This window comes from Notechis scutatus, chromosome 1 (assembly GCF_049901735.1).
Source record: "Notechis scutatus isolate UNSWTSFEM ecotype Mainland chromosome 1, rNotScu1.2, whole genome shotgun sequence".
Classification (NCBI taxonomy): Eukaryota; Metazoa; Chordata; class Lepidosauria; order Squamata; family Elapidae; genus Notechis; species Notechis scutatus.
Window position 1 is genome coordinate 51,808,580 of NC_142009.1, and position 20,558 is coordinate 51,829,137.

Sequence of the window (20,558 nt, forward strand, 5' to 3'; positions counted from 1 at the left end):
GTCTATGATTTGGGTACAGACAGGGCTATCCATCAATACAAAGGAAGGGATAAATAGTCAAGTGAGTTCACAAAAAATAATATGTAAATCAGTATTTTTCAACCTCAGCAACTTTAAGAAGTGTAGACCTCAATTCCCAGAATTCCCTAGCCAGCATATTCTAATATAAATGATACAAATAGCTGACACAAATTGTATAATTGTATAAGATTGTATAGAACTGTTATTTGTTCACATAATTTCCACAATGATGTTATGATGCACATAACATTTCTATGGTTTGCACCAGCCAGCCATGTTTCAGACATCTGATATCAGACATATAAAAACCAAAATTATAGCCAGCAACCTGAAAAGGTACAGAGAAATTACTTAGCTAGAAACTTAAAACAAGGTAGAAAAGGGTTTTGAGTCAAAGAAGAATAGAATAGAATAGAATAGAATAGAATAGAATAGAATAGAATAGAATAGAATAGAATAGAATAGAATAGAATAGTTGGAAGGGACTTGGCGGTCTTTAAGTCCAACCCCCTGCTTAGGCAAAATCCCTATACCATTTCAGACAAATGGTTGCCCAATCTCTTAAAAACTTCCAGTCTTGGAGCATTCACAACTTTTGGAGGCAAGTTCTTCCACTAATTAATTGTTCTAACTGTCAGGAATTTTCTTCTTAGTTCCTGACAGTTAGAATAATTAATCCATGGAATAACTTCCTCCAGAACTGGTGAATGCTGCAATAAAAATTGCTAAGAAAGGGGGGGAAGCTGCAGATGCTTGTACATATACACACAAAAAGAAATATGACAGTGACTCACATCTACCAATATGTATACACTACACAAAAGAGATACTATACCAAAACAAACAGATAAACTACCTTCCATTGCACCACAACAAGTACAGGATTGTCGTCTCCCAACCTGCCAACCAGCTAAAGCTTCTCTCCAAATTCCACAGCCTTCTAGGAAGCTCCCAACATCTGCGTGTCAATCAATCTTTTCTTTCTTGTGTTCTTTTCAACAAAGCTGGTCCTGCTTCAGAATGGATTTGTGGACAGTCTGTTTTTGCCAGGAGACTACACATGGAGTCCAGAAGCAGTTTAGAACCAAGAGTGACTCTGATCTGCTGCACGCTACATTTCTTTTTCTTTTCTTTTTGTTTAATAAACATCAGAAAGCCAAGAAGCCTGTCTAATGTCAAAGAGGTTTCACCAACTTACTTTCTGTGGAAATCTCACCTTTAGATTATCTCATTGCATTTACTGTCAATAGTGCCTATGAACATAGCATTTCAATAAGATGACTATCAAATAAGATAACATTTGTAGAAAGACAAAGCAATGGTAAATTATGAAGCATGTAGCTTACACAATAATGTAAGGATCCTTCCAATCATGTTGTTGCTATATATATATATATTTAATTGCCTGCAGTTCTAGGTAGATAACATTTTTTTTTCAACCCTTTGGCAAGTTTTGCAATAAACCAGTGAAACAACTCTCTTCCAGATGACTGAAATACAGCTCTCCTCCTTTGCAGCCAAAATAGGTGGTATTTTCCAAAATCTCAAAGCTGTTACTTCAAACCAGGTAGCATGAAATGCTGCAATGCCTTGGGATCTGCTATCAAGTACTTGGAATTCTTCCTCAGACAACCTTATATAGGGTACTTATAAGTGGTGGGATGCTGCCGGTGTAACAACTGCTTCACTAATTGCTCACTTTGGACATATGCGTGCCTGACACGCACTGCGTGTGCATGCACAGCTTTCAAAATTACTTACCTTCGATGTTACTTCGGGGAAGTAATACACCAGAGGCATGGCAATCTGCTCTGCAACGTGAACCAGCTGAGCAGATATAGGGGAGTACAGCATGAGGGGAGTACAGTAGGGCCGGGCCCACGTGATCGTTCAGATCATTGGAGCTAGGAGTTTACCCGAACCAATCCAAACCAACAGAATCCCACCCCTGGTACTTATGTTTATATGATTTGAATATAAATAATTGGGAAAAAGAAAAACTTTTATACTTCCCATATAAAAGTTTAGGTTCATTAATTAAAGGCCCTACTGCCTTTCTCTTCTTTGTATAAACATTCTATTTCCCTTATTTCGTTATTTTTGGTAGCAGCCCATGGTTTTGCAATTGAGTGCCATCATGTGCAATGGGGTAAGTCCTTCCTTATTGACCCATGCTACATATTTATTTGTATTGTCTCCCTGGTTCAACAAGTCTGCATTGATGGCACCTGTTAAAGCTGCCTCAGCTAAGCTGTTCCGCATTTGTCTAGCTGGATTTGGGTTTTCTGGATCCCTGACTGAATACAAAGTGAGCAGAAAAAACACTGTTTGGCAACAAGCACAGTAGGGGATATGCTGTCTGTTGGTATACAAATGCGTGAATGTATTCCTCATAACATTTCTAAGGAAGCGTGCTGCTTGAGTCTCGTTGCTGTTGAGATCAAAATGATCTCTTTTGTTGTCAGTTGTTTAACAGCAGCTGTTTAATGTAACTTCAAATGATCTGCTTGAATGAAGTTGTCATTTTTGCATCCATCCTTAACGTGGTTGGAAAAGCAAAAGCTCAGCCACACTATAGTATTTGTCTATTGTTCTCTGAAAAGTTTTATACTTTTTATACATTTCAGATATCCCAGCAAAATAACAGTGACCAAACAGAAGTATTAAAACAATGTTTTTTTTTTAAAAAAATGTTTTTCTTCTGAAAGCATAGTGTAAACAATTTTGGGTTCACCTCTAAAAATAAATATGCCAGAAATTACAAGTGTTACAGCAACGTTTTCTTAATACATGTTGTCTTAAATTTATTTTTTCATTTTTTAATACAGCACAGATTCATTGATTTTTTTACTATTTTTTTCAGCACAGGAGAATTTGGCAAGGTTTCTGGTTTACCTGGATAATGAACCAATAGCATATTGTAGTACCTGGTCTTGAAAAATATTTGCAATCCTCTAATGAACAATAGAGGGCACTAATGCCTCTAATCTGGAAAAAAAAACCTTGCACATCATAGGAAAGAAATAAGAAAACATCATATGGCTCATAAAACTTATTTGCCAAATATGTGTCTGTGCATATGAATGTATATGCATGCATTTCATTTTTTCTGATGTCGTTAACAATTTTCCTTGTTCTCTGAATGTTTATCTTTCTTAGGGTAACAAGAGGATTATTGCTTGTATCATTCCAACATTTTAAAAAGTATTTTATATTACCTTTTTTACTCAATATACTCAAAAGTAATCAGAATATTTTCTTAAACCATTCTTAGCCAATATCTGCAGCTCTTATTGTAAAGTTGGTGTTGTTTAATACAAAACACAGTAGGTGCTTTTCATAAATATATGTAACATAAAGGCCATTCAGAACAGGGTGTGTTGTCCTTTTTTCATGGTGCCACTTGCACTTCACAAGCAAATAAAGCTGCTCTAGAAAAGTGATGCCTATAGAGCAGATGGAATAGTTTAACATAATAATGCTGTTTGGACAGATGCAAAATAATAAACACTATTTCATACCCTTCCTATTATTAGTATTCTTTGGGGGGGGGGGAATCAAGGTAAGCATTGCAAGAAAAAAAGTGTTACAAAAATTTAGATATTCCTGATCATCAAATAGTTGTATTCAATTTGCTTTGTAAAGCACCTAAAGGTCCATATTATAGATGTGAAGCAACATTAATTTTTCACAGTGACTAAAGTATTCTGCTTCTGTATAGCAACTCAAGATACCTTGGGCACAATTTTTGACATCAACATGATCCATTAATTTTGGGGGCCCTTGCTACTTCCTGTAAAATCAGTATTTAAATCAATTTACAACTTTAGCTTCATCACAGTGCAAAAGGTGCGTGTTGTCCTTTTTTCATGGTCCTAATCCATGGGTACTAATCATTGTGTGTTTCATTAACTTAAAACAATTTCAAAAGAAAACTTCTATATTTTTCTTTTTTATGGTAGCATGCAGTATGTTGGTTTCTGGATGTGTTTGTAGCTTTCTTATGAAAACTGTGTTTACAAGTCTTTAAAAATAAATTGTTGAATAAACAAGATGAAAATATGCACCTTGTGGCTTTTTGTTTTACTGAATTAAAGCAGAGATGGTGGCTAATGGGATACTAATACATTTGAACACTATATATGTAATTAATAACTATTGATATTACATATCTTACACGATCATTTTTCTTCAACATGCCCATTTTAACTATATTTTTTTCAGAAGTAATGTAGGACAAGAGCATAGGTTGGTTCTTTGTGTTTGACCACAAGTCTACAATAGCTGACTAGCTACAGAGTGTGAGCCTTTAGATTGGCAACTATAGATGTACCTGACAATGCCCATGTTGCACTTGCACTGTCTCCTAATTTGCTTTGGAATGCAATTCACGATGCTGGTTAGTATCTACATAGCCTTACATAAAATTGGATCAGGGTATGTGAAGGACCACCTTACTCCCATCATTTAAACCCTCCCGTTATATTAAGGAGGAGGGGCATGTCTATGGAGAGTCTCAGTCATCCAAGGTCATGGTTGTCTCAAAGGTGCTGTTTCAAAAGGCAACTGGACTTTGAAGAATTAAAGAAGCTTCTAGGATGAGAAGCAAAATGTATTTCTAAAGGAAAAATCAAAGTCCAGTTGCCTTTTCAAAAAGCACCTTTGAGAGAAAGAGTATGCTTTGGGACCCATCTGTCATCTAACAGGATACAAGAAATGCACCTTTCAACAGATGCTCTTGGTCGTATAGTTTTCCATAATCATTTTGAATCACTTTCTTTTTCTCCTCATTTTGATGGTAAAGATTTCCTTCTTCATCCATTAATTGATGTATCAAAAAAAATTCTCTCTCCTTTTTCAATTTGTATGCCAGCCATTTTCCTGGTTTATTTGCATTTTCAAAGAAATTTTGTTTAGCGTTTTTAATTCTATTATATTTAACTTGCGTTTTATTAATTCCATTTGACTTTTTAATTTTTTTGTGGTTCTTTTTGTAGTTTTGTCTCTAATCTCTACATTCTTCTTCTTATCTCTTTTGATTTTGTTTCTTCTTATTATTTTTCTTTCCTATACATGTCATGACTAAACCTCTAATAGATGCCTTGGCTGTATCCCGTACATTTTGTAGTGAGGTCTCTTCTTCTCTCTTCTCTTTGAAGAAAAACTCTAATTCTTTTTGGCCCCGACTCTGCTCAACTTTCAGAAAGCTTTAAAGACATAAATGCTTTTCTGGGAATGAGGGACAGGGGCATAATTAAGCCCCTACTGTTGGTGTATAGTGCCTTTGACAGTCACTTTGTACTGTAGTTATGTGTCATAACTAAAAGTATATTTTTATTGTATTTATATATTTTTAATCTTCAATAGCAGCAGGGTAATATTTGTGAGACAGGCAGCCATATAACTTGATTTAAATAAATAACTGCTCAAACAAATACCACCAATAATGAAGAGGCATAGAGTATTAATACTAAGTCCAGTCTTGACCAAAAAGTAAATTTGTTGGTTCAAATAATGAACATCTCTGAAATAAAAAAAACAAATAAATTTAGTGTGGAAATTTAGTTACACACAATTATAACTTCCACGAAACTGTAAAGCACAGAAATATTGACACTTGGGTCTATGCAACTGTCTATCACCTATTTAATAAAACACAAAGCCTCTACCATGAATATTTATTTCTGATTTTATCATAATTATATACTACCAAGATAATCAGACTCTGGATGATGCATGACACTAATAGAACCCTGACTAATCCACTAACTCACATTAAAACATCAAACCATGGTTCCCCAGAATTTTTAATTAAGAGCCAAAGACCTATTGACAAACATTGAGGTTGAGTATCTTCTGAAAAGAAAACAAGCCCAGAACAGCAAGAGTTAAGTATACTTCTGGGAGAAGTACCTTCCCCAAATACAGCCAGATTATAAAAAGCCAGTTCTCATGCTTATGCAGGGTACTGGCACTATTTTTAAAGGCATTGCTCCTACATAAATATAATTCAGTTACATATTGGAGTTCATTGCTTATTAAATGAATTATTTACAAAATGGAATAAAGCATTACTTCCTAAATAGTAATTTAAAATACATACAGTAACTATAATTAGTTTGAATATGTTTGGTCTTCTATTACTTGAGCCATCCCACTCTTTTAATGCCTTTTCTCTCATATTAGATTTTCCTAAATTCTTCCCTGTCAAAACCCTCATAAACAGAAATAATGCTGTACCACAAGCATCCAGAAAGGCCCAAGAAGAAATAAACAATGAACATGCCTGATGTCATCGTTTTGCAAATGCCATCATCTACCTACTTGCAAAGACACTGACATTCAAGTATACAATGATGGCATTTATTATCTACATTGTTTGCTTTAGATGCTACTGGGTTGCTTTCGGGGGCTTTTACCTTGGAGGGTAATTGTTTGTTTATACTTTTGTGTTTCCAAGTCTCTGTTAAAACTTTGATCTGAAGAAACCTTCTGTCCATGGGAGGCATGACTATATTAGCCATTGTTTTGGTCACTTTAACCAACAGATCAGAATGATATTTGTCCTGTTTCTGCTCCCTCCAAGCACAATGATTTTAAACTTAATTTTCCTGTCCTATTGAGTTCCCATCTCAATTATTCATAGCCAACAAGCAACCATCTTTTTTTTTAATCCTCCCCAGTATTTTCAAGCAACTTATTTGTTGGACTCTTAATCATCATAACTGGAATGCTACTGTACTTTATCATATCCTAGTCCAGCTTTTCCTAACCTGTTGTTCTCTTGTACTGTTAGTGTTAAATTACCTTCAATAATTAGTTTTTGCTTAATTATGTCCACCATATTTAGAGAGTAACATTTTCATCAAGGTAATCTGATCATTTTTAACTCAGTATGCATTCCATAATTGTTTATGTCTTCCAAATCCAAGTATCATCCAGTTTTTTGCCTACTTATTCATATTCCAGTATAACTTATTTTAGCTAATACCAAGATTGCTGGATCAGTAGTTGAAAAGAAACAGCTTGGACAACAGACTACAAATATTAGAGGCTTATTCCCTTTTTCTATAGCCATCCTCCCCTCCCTGTTCTACATTTAATATTGCATTTTGATGTTTGTTCTAGTAATTTACTGCTTTCTAATGCCAAGGTGGGAAATTGACTTGAGTGATTTAAACAAGGATCACATGTTGTTTTTTGTTATTCAATTCTTTATGGTTTTTTTTTTTTACTAAACTTAATGCAAACTTTAATTTCTTCACAAGAATTCTTCATACAAATTAACTTTTTAAAAAGTAGTGGTTGGACTCATTATATAAATTACTTTAATAGTTACATATATGTATCCTTCAGGAGAATCTTTTTAAAAGACTGGAAATACCCACTTAAATTGGTTGGTGCAACAAAGATAAAATTTTGTAAATAACATTTCCATTTCAAAAGGTTTCCAGTGGATTTTAGGAAGCTGCCAGGTTGAACAAGAATAACCAATTTAAGAAATGTTTGAGTAGATGCTAACAGCTGTTAATTGTTTATATACTACAAGAAATCAAAACCACACACAGAAGCTGCTATAAAATATGAAATGCAGTACCTTCACTTTATAGTTTGAACAGTAAGAATAATTTTTAGCTTGAGGAATCTTTTTGCATCCTTAGAAAAACTAGGAATAGTTTTTCAAAATTAATTTATTTCAATAGTAAACTTTAAAAATATACAATATATGACACAAATGTAACCGTGTGCAATTGTTTTCATTAGCCCAACTAATGAAATTAGTTACTATACTTATTATAATGGTATAAAAGTTTTCACACAAAAAAATTGAAAATCATCCTTAGTATTGTGCACAAGATATTTAGTCCCAAGGCATATCAAGCATATAGGAAATGTTTTAGAATATAACATTTAAAATGGATTTCTAATGTACATGTGTGAGGTAATGCTAGATAGAGATCAGTTGGGTTTTTTTTTATTATCATTAACAGGGAACTACCATTAATATACATTATTTATGTAGTAAGATATGAAAAGAGAGGACAGAGGATGCAAAATTGCTTCACCAGAATTATTTTCAATAATTAGCAAAGTAATTAAACAAGAATCCATAATTGATAGAAATTTAAATTTTGAAGGAATGTCTTGAGAAAAATGGAGAAGCTGCTGCTTTCATAAGGCCAACATTTGCACAGCAGTATAAAATAATAGCTACAATAATAACGGAATCACATAAAATTGAGGTTTCCTAAACTTGTCTATGCAACATAAATTCTTTTTCCTGGCCTTCAGCAGCTCAGCTATGTATGACTGCTCCTACTATTATTATTCTATATGTCATTTGGCTGTCTTGCCATTGTTGCTTGGAGGCCCTATGCAGGTCAGAAATTATACTGGTTTTCAGTGTTAGTCTTTTCCCTGAAGTCATAAGTGCGGTAAAAAAAGTAATTTCATTACAAAACTGCAGGATACATAAAATCATAATTTTGAAGGACATACAGGATGACTCATCCATACAATCTGACCCTATTCCTCCTTTCCTCCCAAGGCATTGTCCACCACTTCTCCATGTGGATCAGCTGTCTACCTCCATCTCAATCACAGAATGACACAATGTTATTTTCTTTTCAACCCACAGATTTTAAAAAATAGTGCATTTAAAGTAATGCAGAGACCAATCTTCCATAGTCACTCAGACTCCTACATCGTGATGGCATTAAAAATCAATTCAATAAATTCACCTCAGATTGTATTAATTTTATCCCAAGCAACTGCTATGTATAATTATAACATAAAATCTTGGGATACATAAAGATTACAATATTTCAAACTATATTGGAACCAGCTTCCAATGAAATTTAGCACCTTTCAGATACATTTCTCAAGATGTACTGATTGCTCCAAAGGGAGAAATATGTCTTTTTAAAATCCCACTGCAATCCCTATACTGCATTACCTAGGATATTGTTGGCAACAGCAGAAGTCTTATGAATGGGCAGTAGTTTAGTCTACCTGAGGGCACAGAGAAAAACTAATTAAATTGTCCTGTACTATACTGCTTTCTCTTATTCTCTTTTCTCTTTTACCAAACAAAATTTAACTGGTTCCCAGAATGGGTCTAATCTGGCTAGATAACACCCCTGCTTCATAGTGGACTGGAACAACTTAATACTCCTATTGGGAATATTCTTTTTCCAGTGAGTACATTTTACATATTTAAATTTGATTTGTTTGTGCTTAAGTTTTCTTGCATAAATCAGATTTATAAGCCGAAAACAGTCCTAACTTTCAGTGATGTTGGAATATAGCCAGTGATGAAATCATCAGACATACATATCCAGCTTTGTGTGTATTTTGTCTCAATTCTTTCTTCTCTAATTAACTCTATCTCCATTATTGACCTACAGTAATTCATACTTTGTTCTCAATGTTCTCATTTCTTCAACTTGTAGTCTCTGATATGCCTCAATTTTCAAAGTATCTTCTCTAGAGAGATAAAATTGTTACAATCTTTGAAAGTCCATTCTGAAACTATTCCTTTTTGTGATTTAAATAATAAAATAACTATTACAGTAGTTGGTTTAAAAAAAATTAGGGCATATCTATCATCAGCAGGAAGGAAAGAGCATATATCCATGAAAATGTTTGACACTTTATTTCAGTTTTTGAAAGTGACACAATTCTTTCCATGCTCAATTGGGGAAATACAGAATTTCTTAATCTGTAAACATTTAAAAGGCCTCTGGCAGTGTGTGTTTGTGTGTGTGTGTGTGTGTGTTTGTTCAGTCTTCAAAAAGAGACATATAGTGTAATTGGGAAGAAGCAGTTCTTTAGTAGCTTGGAGCAGTTACTTGAATCAAGAAATACTATAAGCTGAGGTTGTACCACTCAAAAGGTCAAGAAGTAGAAGGTAGCACTGATCAAAGACAGCTTTTTTCAGGACCCTGGACAGCACTCAGAGAAGAATCTACTGCTAACTTTTCTAAACTTGAATATCTTCTTCAGGATATATCTTTTGTTATACAATGGATAACCTTAAAAGAAATAAAATTATCTCCATAATTCCTTACCCTCTGCACAGAAGGAGAAAATGATTCTGCTACTTTTATTAATCTAGTCAGGGGTTGTTTTCTCTTAGATTTTGACCTACTGCATTGATGTTTGAAACTATTTTGCCATTTTCTTCTAATTACCACCAAAATGCCTGCTAAATCTGTAGATCATCAGAGTGAAGTAAGGATGTAATCTGGGTTTATTGCTATTACAGAAACTGAGGCAATATTTTCCAGAGCAATTACAGAGACACCATCATTTGTTAAGTTGAAGATCTTTGAGTGAGCATTAAAAAATGTTTGGTTGGCTCTTCAGATTATTGGACTAACTGTTGGACTGTACAAGAATTTGAGAAGAACAGAATGAAAATTATTCTACTTCTAATTCTTCTGTTATTGCCAGCTATGGCTGCTATAAGATAAAAATTCATTCACACACAATTAAACACAAAGAAAAGAAACTGGACACTGTGATAGAAATTATACCTATGTGGCAAATGTTCAAAAATAAAACTTTTTTTAAAAAAATGGGCTGAACATTTTTGTGTTTGGAGAATTTTATGAGATATTTCTTCATTTCCCAGGCTCTTTAAAAATAAACATTAGTATATAAAGAATTATTTTTTGAAACAGTAATATTTCTTTGTTTTGATGGGGAAAACATTATTTAGAGGAGTGTATGTGTACAAGTTAGCAGTTATGTATACGGTATCTGCTCCAGATTAGTCCTGCTTGAATGGCATCATAAATGGGTCCATTCCTCAGCAGTTGCCTACTTCAGATGGAAACTTGACAACCTCTACTTAATATGTCTTTCATAGTACACAATGAAGTGTAAAACTGTTACGAAAAAGCCTGTGTTTCAAAACAAACCATCTCTGTAATAAGCACTTAAAATATTTTCATTAATATATTTATGGATATAAACAAAAACTTAATATCACCATAAAGAAGCCAGGATAATGGTGGAAACAGGGACTATATTTCAGGTTTTATTAAGTTCTATATATGTATTTAAGATGGTTTTGGCATGTCTGCTTAACAGTACAGAATTTTACTAACGTACACACTTATACTTTAAAGCTTAATCAAAATTCTAAATTAGTAAATATTGAATTTAACCATGTTTATATCTCAGGTATTAGCAAATACTTTTGGTCTATAGAGATACAGTCCTTTTAATCTTTATCTGAATTTGCAATTAAGACTTCAGAGCTAGAGATATCTGTACACAGTTCTATATGCAGCTCTGCTCTCTTATATTTAAACGAGGGGTCCCAAACCATATCAGCCTCCCAATGCATCAAAAAGTAAATGTCTGATGTCTAATTGAACTAAGAGATAACAGTCTTTTAAGCTACGCTATGAATGCCTAGTGCAGGATTCCTTTGCCCAGAAAAAAAAGAGAGAGAGAAGATAAAAACATGCAAGAAATTGTATAGTTACAGAGTATATTTAGCATTTATTTGCCCAATATTCAGTCATAATAAATGCATGGAAGGAAGTCTCCTATTCATTTTACTAATTGTCACCTCCAGGAGGACATTGTAGGAGTTTCAACATGAGCACTTAAAAAAGTTTTCTTTTCCAATCTCTTGTAGGCTTATATCAGTTTATCACAATTGAACAATTTTGTTGAAAAAGCCTCGGTCTGTTTAATGTCATTAGTGATTGTTCTATAGAACAAACAGCCGCTCTGGCATTCTGCTTATGTTAATCTTAAATCTAAAATTGGCGGCACTTGGAGAGAGTCTCAAACATCGTTTGTTCTAACCAACGCATGTCTTTTAATCTATTGCAAGTCAAGGCTCTTATCTTTTTGTGCTCAAGTCAGAGCAGTGCTTTCTTTCCCCAAATACTAAACAAAACCCAGTTAATGTATTTGAAGTCTTTTTTTTTCACCTGAAAATCCTTCCACTTCATATAATCATGCACCAGACTTCAGTATAATCTGTATAACTTACAGACTATATATATATATATAAGTTTTCGCAGGTACTTACATGAATGGTATTCAGCTTTGTTCGGGTATTTTCCCACGTCATTATAGTTGTGCTTTTAAAGTTGCAGCAACGTTTTGGCAGAACTCATCTGCCATCATCAGGCTTCTGTATTGTGTTCGACGAACACAATACAGAAGCCTGATGATGGCAGATGAGATTCTGCCAAACGTGCTACAACTTTAAAAGGACAACTATAATGACGTGGGAAAATACCCAACAAAGCTGAATACCATTCATGTGTGTGTGTGTGTGTGTGTGTGTGTGTGTGTGTGTGTGTTATATATATATATATATATATATATATATATATATATATATATATATATATATATATATATATAAATTGCAAAGTTAAATTTGTTGATGAGCTATGGGGTTATTTTATAGAACTAGCTCAGTAAGGAATAGTGGTTCTTAAGGAGCAACCTCCAGAAAGTTTACTTATTCATGTTAAAAAATCATTTACTCAACCCAAAACCTAGAAGTAAAGGCCAGTGCAGAAATGAGACTGTGCATATTTATAGATAAAGCTAATACTATGGGCACCCTGATTTAAAATGTCATTTACATTCCTAATTCAGAAAAGTAAACTTTTTCCTCTCAGGATGTGACTTTGTGTCTCCATATTAATTCAAACTAACATCATAGGCTTCCTATGAAACCCATCATCCTAACCCACCATCCCAACATATATGCAGAAGTACCTACAAGAAACCGAATTATTTTTTCATGCTAACATGCAATTAATCATTACACAGTCTAGCCTTTAACATGATAATCTCCTTTTCATCTTAGAAATGATTTTATGTGCATATAAACATTAATTGATCCAATATTTTTCTCAATCCTATAGTTTACTGTAGGTTTTTACTTTAAGTGAGATCTTTAAAAATCATTTCTAATAGTTTCAAGGGATGAAACTAAAATACTCAGTTTATCATATCAGTCGCCTGGCTGACTTATTTGAGACAGCTGCCATCCATCCAGCCATAAACATATATTCCACATACTACTACCTCAAATACTAATTCAGTAATGAATACATCGTTAATGTAAGTGTTTGGGAAATTACAATATAGAAATGCTATCATATTTCACTCCACAAAGATGATAAAAACTTAGTGTACACTGTAATTTACATGTTGATATACATTTATTCAGTTTGCCTTGGTCTTTCAGACCAATAGTGGATTGGGAGAGATGTATCTTGGCAAAATCTCCCTGATGCACAATTTATGATGCAATCCCGTCCCAAAATTCTAACTAGTGTAATAAATATCAAGCATTTCCACAACCCAGTACTCTTCAATATCTTAATGACATCTTAATGACTTAGATGAGGGAATAGAAGGAGAAATTACCAACTTTGCAGATGATACTAAGCTAGCAGGAATAGCTAACACTCAAGAAGATAGGCTCAAGATCCAGAAGGATCTTGACAGACTAGAACACTGGACCATATCTAACAAAATCAAATTCAATGTAGAGAAAAGTGAAGTCCTACACTTAGGCAAGAAAAACCAAAAGTATACATATAGAAACAAGGCTCAATAGCAGTAACTGTGAGAGGGATCTTGGAGTCTTAGTGGACAACAAGCTAAATATGAGCCAGCAGTGGGCAGCAGCAGCCAAAAAAGCTAATGCAATCCTAAATTGCATTAACAGAGGGATACAATCAAGTGAGGTACTAATACCACTCTATAAAGCCTTAGTAAGACCACACCTAGAGTACTGCATCCAGTTTTGATCACCACACTATAAAAAAGATGTTGAAACTCTAGAAAAAGTACAAAGAGCAACCAGGATGATTAGGAGATTGGAGACTAAAACATATGAAGAACGATTACAGGAACTGGGTATGGCTAGTCTAGTGAAGAGAAGGACCAGGGAAGACATGATAGCAGTGTTCCAATATTTGAGGGGACACCACAGAGTGGAAAGGGTCAAGCTATTTTCTAAAGCACCTGTAGGCCATACAAGGAATAATGGATGGAAACTGAACAAGGAGAGATTTAACCTGGAAATCAGGAGAAACTTTCTGACAGTGAGAACAATCAACCAATGGAACAGCTTGCCCTCGGAAGTTGTAGGAGCACCATCACTTGAGACTTACAAGAAGAGATTGGACTGCCATTTGTCAAAAATGGTGTAGGGTCTCCTGCTTGGTCAGGCAATTGGACTAGATGACCTACAAGGTTCCTTCCAACACTGATTATCTGTTTTAACCATTCACAATCATTTTATAGGACCAGTTCTTCCACATCTGAAGCAAATTATTTGCAGCCATATATGTAGCTTGCATTTTTTCAGTTTATATCTAGTTGTCAAACTCTAACAGACATTTCTGTTTGAGATCATTCATTTGTAGAGATTTGGCCATGAATGCCATAATAGCATGTGAAATAGAACAAAGTCTTGGCTCCAGAACACATATGATAATCGGAATAATCTAACCTTAGTGTTTTTTAATATTGAATTTGCATGCATTTTTAAGAAGAACAATATATCAGTACAGTTTGAATATATGTGGAAAAAAGCAGGGGTGTTGATATTCAAGAACCATTAACAGAACAAACAAACAAACAAAAAGACAATAAATAATATCTCTGCTTGGGGAAAGATTGGAGTGGAAAAAAAAGAGACTTTAAAAGGGGAAAGAGAGAAACTCTGGCAGGCTTTCATGATTCTGTTTTTATATGTTATACTAATAGAATTTCAGTAGTCCTTGCAATATCTGTTTCCTAGCCTAGCCTACCTCAAAGGCTGACGATAAGGTTCCACAATTTAATCTGGAGCTTCTAGCAACTGTTAGTGATGTATGTTCTTCTTCCATTTAGGGAACTACTCAGCACACACCTCTGGTTAAAACAGGAAGACTTTCAGTCAGAATAGCTTCCAGAAGCCAAAGTCTTTTCATACTTCTCTTTACGTATTATTCTCCATTTCATTATCAAAACTATAGCAGCAGAAATAAAATACTGTTAGAAATAAAATATATGAGAATTCCTCAAAATGGGAACATATCCTGAAAAAAACCCATTGCCCAACCTGTTACCCTCAGATGTGGTAAAATCCAACTTCAACAATCCTAGGTTAATCTAATCATTCACTCTATTCTCAGGGGATTACTGTATAGAATTGAAATTCAACATATCTGGAGTGCAATAGATTGGTAGGCTATTTCATAAAAAGGTTGAATGTATTCAATCTGATCGGCTCCTGTTCAAAAACATACTGTACAATAATTTGACCCTGACAAGTATTTCAAAGGCATAAATCTTTATTTGTCAGAGACAAAAACAAGTCCCTTTGCTTAAGATTTCTGATATGCTAACCGCAATCTAATCGCATGTAATGTCCAATTATTGCTTTGTTAAAATAATGTGATAAAAATATTCCAAGAAAGCTACACTAAAATTCTATAACACACTATGGACTGTTCATTTACAGTGTATTTAAAATAACATAAAACTGGATTTATTTGCATCAGCTATTATAAAATTCAAAATATGAAATGAATAATGTTCCAAATATTGTTGCCATAAGAGAATATTTCATAGGCACAAACTTAATTATGTCCAATTTACAGTAACCTATGAATACAATTGTTTGGAAAGCTAAATATCTAACACTGTTAGTTTATAGAGCATAACAGCAACTTCCCAGCAAAAAGCAGCAGGCAAAAGGCAAAATCAACTGGTTAAACAGTTTGTAGATCAGTTGAAATCCACCGTGGTATCTATTATAATAGCAACATTAAACTATAAAAAAATAAAATAAAATGGATTCCTTATTTCAATTATTTTCTGAGGTAATTCTCAAGGGCATAGTTATTGTCACTGTAGCTTAAGGTAAAGGTTGATATAGCTTAAGATAAAGGGGGATATTTTCAAATTCATAAATATGAATACATAAAAACAATCCAAGGTAGTCTAAATTTGATTTGGGCAGGCTAATACTACTTTCATGAGCTTTTAAGCCTAAGAATTATGCACTATTTTGTGCTGATAGGATAGGTTCAAGTCTAATTTTATAACATAATTCCAAATAATAGTGATATATAAAGCAGAGACGAAAACATACTTAGATAAATTGATGTCAGGAATCAATCTAATTGAGATAAAGCTGACAAGGTTCTTGGAAGGCAGAAAGAGCTATATATCTACTTAGAACTCTGTAACAGTAATTTTAAGAGGCTTACATCCTTTTTTAGGTTTCTGTTCCAACAATCACAAATATTCTGCATATATACAGTTGCTTGATCTCTACTTCATTTTCCAAGAACAGAATATCCTGTTGTCTCCATGAGGTCAGCTAAGAGGTAATGGTATAATAAAATGAGGAAGATTTTAATTCATATTCCACCTTCTTGTCTATGCAGAAAAGTGGAATATAAATCCAGAAGGCAGTCAAAGAAAAGAGGTTAAGGGAGAAAGACAGACAGACAGACTAAATATACATGCAAATGCGCTGGATATTTAATTTAAGAACTAATCTGTATTATATAAAAGCCTTTATAATTAGACACACTGAAGGTCATAATGTTCAAATCTATAGATCTTGAACATTACTACATTTTCTGCAAATAAAAAATCTGCATGGTTTGTGTGAAGGATTAAGAAAACAAACAAACTTGCCACTATGGACCTTAGCTAATAAAAACAAGGGGTCTTTTGGTTAAAATAGATGCATTCGTTCTGCCACTAAAAGCAGGCTGATCTATATTGAAGTATGTAATGAATTCCAAGACCCAAAGAGAATTTTGGTTTGTACTTCTCCAGAAGTTTTTCCTTTCAATGGTACATGAAATATTACATGAAACTTAAAATCAATTTTATTCTTTCTTCTGATAAAGTTTCCCTTGTCTTCTTTTTAGAAAGTCCCCTGCTCACACTGGTTATGGTAATTTCCTTACCCTCAAGAGAGGGTTTTGGGAGGAGCTGATGGAGATAGATTTGCCAGAGGATGAAGAGGCTGGAATGTCACCTTCTATCTTCTGGCACATCTACAGATCAAAGCCATTATAAATCTAAATATAACTACTACATCATCATTATTATAACCTGCTGTTTCATTGCCAAAAAGGTCAAAAATTCCTGGGGCATTCCTAAATTAACACTTCAGTAACTTTTTATCAGAATTAATGAACTAGAAGAAAAAGTGATGAAAGACAGAGAAGACAGAACAGGTGAATGTAAAATAAGTAGTAGCTAATTTTTCTCTCTATATAAACAAATTGTCCTAAGTAACAAAATCCACAGTCTTTGAAACCAGGATAGATCTAATTCCCTTCAAATGTTTTACTGAACCTTGAGAATTTTCTCTTTAATTTGAAATAATTAAATTTGAAGAGGAAGAGATTTAGGATAGTCACTCTCTGGAATGTCCCAGGGTATACCCATTACATTAGGGAGGTATAGATTTAATCTGGCAAGTTTCTATTTATATGGTATATGCAAATAAAGAATTTTGGCTGGATTGTTTCACATTGTTCTTGGGCTAGGTGTGACATCAATCAATCTCTTGCCAAGATCCAATCAATCTCTTGCCAAGATCCAGTTCCAGTCTTTCTGTCTCACCCCCACCCCAAAGTGTGATCCTTTGCTTCTGAAAACCTGCTGCATTATTGTAGTCCATCACATCATCTCCTTCTTCATAAACACATTCTATCACAGTAACTGGGGTTAACTTCAGTTTTCTACCAAAAGAGTTGCACAAAGAAATAACTAAAGCCAATGTAGGGTGAAATCCCAAAAAGGGCCACATCACGAATGACATTAGGACCGATACATCTTTCACTTGGCTTTCTATTGGAAACACTCTGGTGCGTTGCACTTGCCAATAGAAAATCCTTTTTTTACTTTGTAAACATCATATTGTTGTTGTCTATAAAATCTGAATGAAGATTAGCAATTTACTTAAAGTGAGTAAGACAAAACTCACTTCAATTTACAGGTAGTTTGGCCATTCCGTTTCATATGTTCACTGTTTCCTTACTATGTGCTGATGAAGAGCTGCAAATAATACATGAGTAAGTCTTCTTACAGAAATGGGACTGTTACAGTTAAATGTAATTATGCCAACCCAGACAAAGGATGGATGGTTATATAATTCACTTCAGCTTTGGCCTTAAGCAATTATACAGTCCTCCATTATTTTAAAAAAAACATTAGTACAAAAAGACTAATTATTAGTCTGAAGAGTTTTAATGCCACTTTCTCCATAACATGTTTCAATATAAGAATCTTTCATTAGCAAGCACTTCACCAAATCACGTCCTGTTTTTAGTCTGAAATATAGTTAGCCCAACAGGTTTATCTTTTCATCTTTGAGTTGGGAGAGGTAGATTTAACTCATAAAGCAAACATATATTTAATGTGGATCCTTATATGCAGTACATGTTTTTAACATTCAAAGAGAACCAGATAAGTATTTTTAGAAAAAAACTTTTTCTAAAGAATTGTTCAGAGTTGCCCATTTGTTATCCACATACTTAGCAGAGGCAGTTCGATCCTGAGACTGTAGTTCCTAAAGTTTCACATCATATTTTATACTCTACTTTACTAAAATGGAAATTACTAAGCTAGCTCTGCCAGGCTTACAGCACTTATCACTGTAGGAAAGCCATGTAAGTCTCCTACAGAAGGAGTCTAGTAGCATTTTTTCTGCTGAACAGGTTTTATTAAAAGGCATAAGCTTCTGTGAGCAGTAGCTCACAAAAGCTTATACTTTTTAATAATTTTTGTTTGTTGTAAAAAGCACTCATTCTGTAAAAGTAGAGCCAGGGCTGCAGAAAAGAGCTACCCACTTTCACTGGCACTTAATTATTCCAAGCTACTCATCCTAAACATGTTCAATTAATCTTTTATCAGAATTTGAAACATTAATTTATCTGGTTTGGGTTTCAGTTCTAAAACCCCAACCTTGATATATCTTTGACACCTATCAAGACGCCTGATTAAGAGCAAAAGTGAGGGAGTAAATCAGTAATCTGTTCCTTGTTTATTTACTCTGTTTTAAAAACACAGTCACTCTCTGCTTTTATAAATGAGAGTATTACTCTGAATTATCAGCATAAGAGAACATTACAAACATTTTTTTTTAAAAAGGCCTATACGCAGGTAGAACAATTTGCCACAATGGATAAAGTATACTTAGGCAAACAAGTGACTTCAATCTTTTCATTTTAATCTGGTATAAGTTGCCGCCTTGTATTTCTCAAATCAAAGATATGGAAATCCATAGACTTGCTAGATGACCCAAGACTAAATGTATTACAGTATTTGTTCTTTTGCTGAACTCTTGCTTTGTTTTTTTTTGTGACTGTCATAATAAGATATAAATGAAATGATTGTATCAACATCTCATTGAGTAGTTATTTCTTAATCAGTTTTATAAAATAGAGTTGGTTATATCACACTGGGGATTTTTAAAGGGTGGTTGTTTCTTTTTTGCAAGTTGTTAGTCTAAGGAAATCATTTTTAAAAACATCATTTTCTTGGAAAGTACTGAATTCTGATTTTATATCTCAAGGAGGTGATCAAAATCTAATTTAGGTATTTGTTCTCTTGATAACTGATCCTAGGATACTTATGTCTCAAATAAATCAAACACAGATATCACTGCAATGGAATGGGCTGAACTGGGATTTTCATTTATTCTTGATCCTGGAAAGGGAGACCTGAAGATTGTCACATTCTTGTTTCATTGCTTGATCTCCCTGCCTCCTGTAAAGCGTATTTATTCTTCACACTTCTACATTATCCTAAGTGACTGAGGGTGGTTTACAATAAAAATGTCTTTTTTATGCCTTGTTTATTAGACAGAAAGGTCTGCCGGAACAAATAACACTCTGAAAACAGGATAAACATACATAAGAAATTTATTTTTCCTTCTTCTGAACTCCCTTTTAAAAGAGAAAGAAGAAAGTTGGACAAAACTAACTTTCAACTAACAAGAAATATGCCTGCAAAAAAAAAAGCATGAAATTAACTATGCTCAATTTCATTGAATTTTTTTAAAGATTTTTCAAAAACATCTACCAACATAGTCCTGATAGTAATCTGTACAAATATTCACCCCCTAATTGTGATAAAGAAGCATTCTTAAAAAGTTCTCAGTCTCTTCGGTGGAAAGCAATAAATCTCATGGCATTACCAGGTTTCCTTACACTTTTTAATTTAGCTTTAATTCAGTGACTAAATAGGGTAGCCGCAAAACAGTGTCACTGCAGTAATATGCAAGTTATCTCAGAATGTTTTTAATTTTAAAACGTACCATTTTTTACAAGTTAAGTTACAATTAGACCATCAAATATGATGTGATTTATTAAAAGTTACTAATGGGAATGCTAGCCAGCTGGGTTCAGAATGTACAGGAAAGGATAATGAATGAAATGATAGATTCATAGTTCATTCAATCAACCAATCCTAGCAACAGCTGCAATGACAGTTTTGTAAGAGGCTGTGCAGTGAAGCACAAT

At 33.8% G+C, this 20,558-nt stretch overlaps 1 protein-coding gene across 3 annotated transcripts in view; it reads right to left on the minus strand.

The window, feature by feature from the left end:
- ESRRG (estrogen related receptor gamma) overlaps positions 1–20,558 on the minus strand; it is a 459,707-nt gene that overhangs the window by 210,099 nt on the left and 229,050 nt on the right. The gene's annotated exons all lie outside the window — the stretch shown is intronic.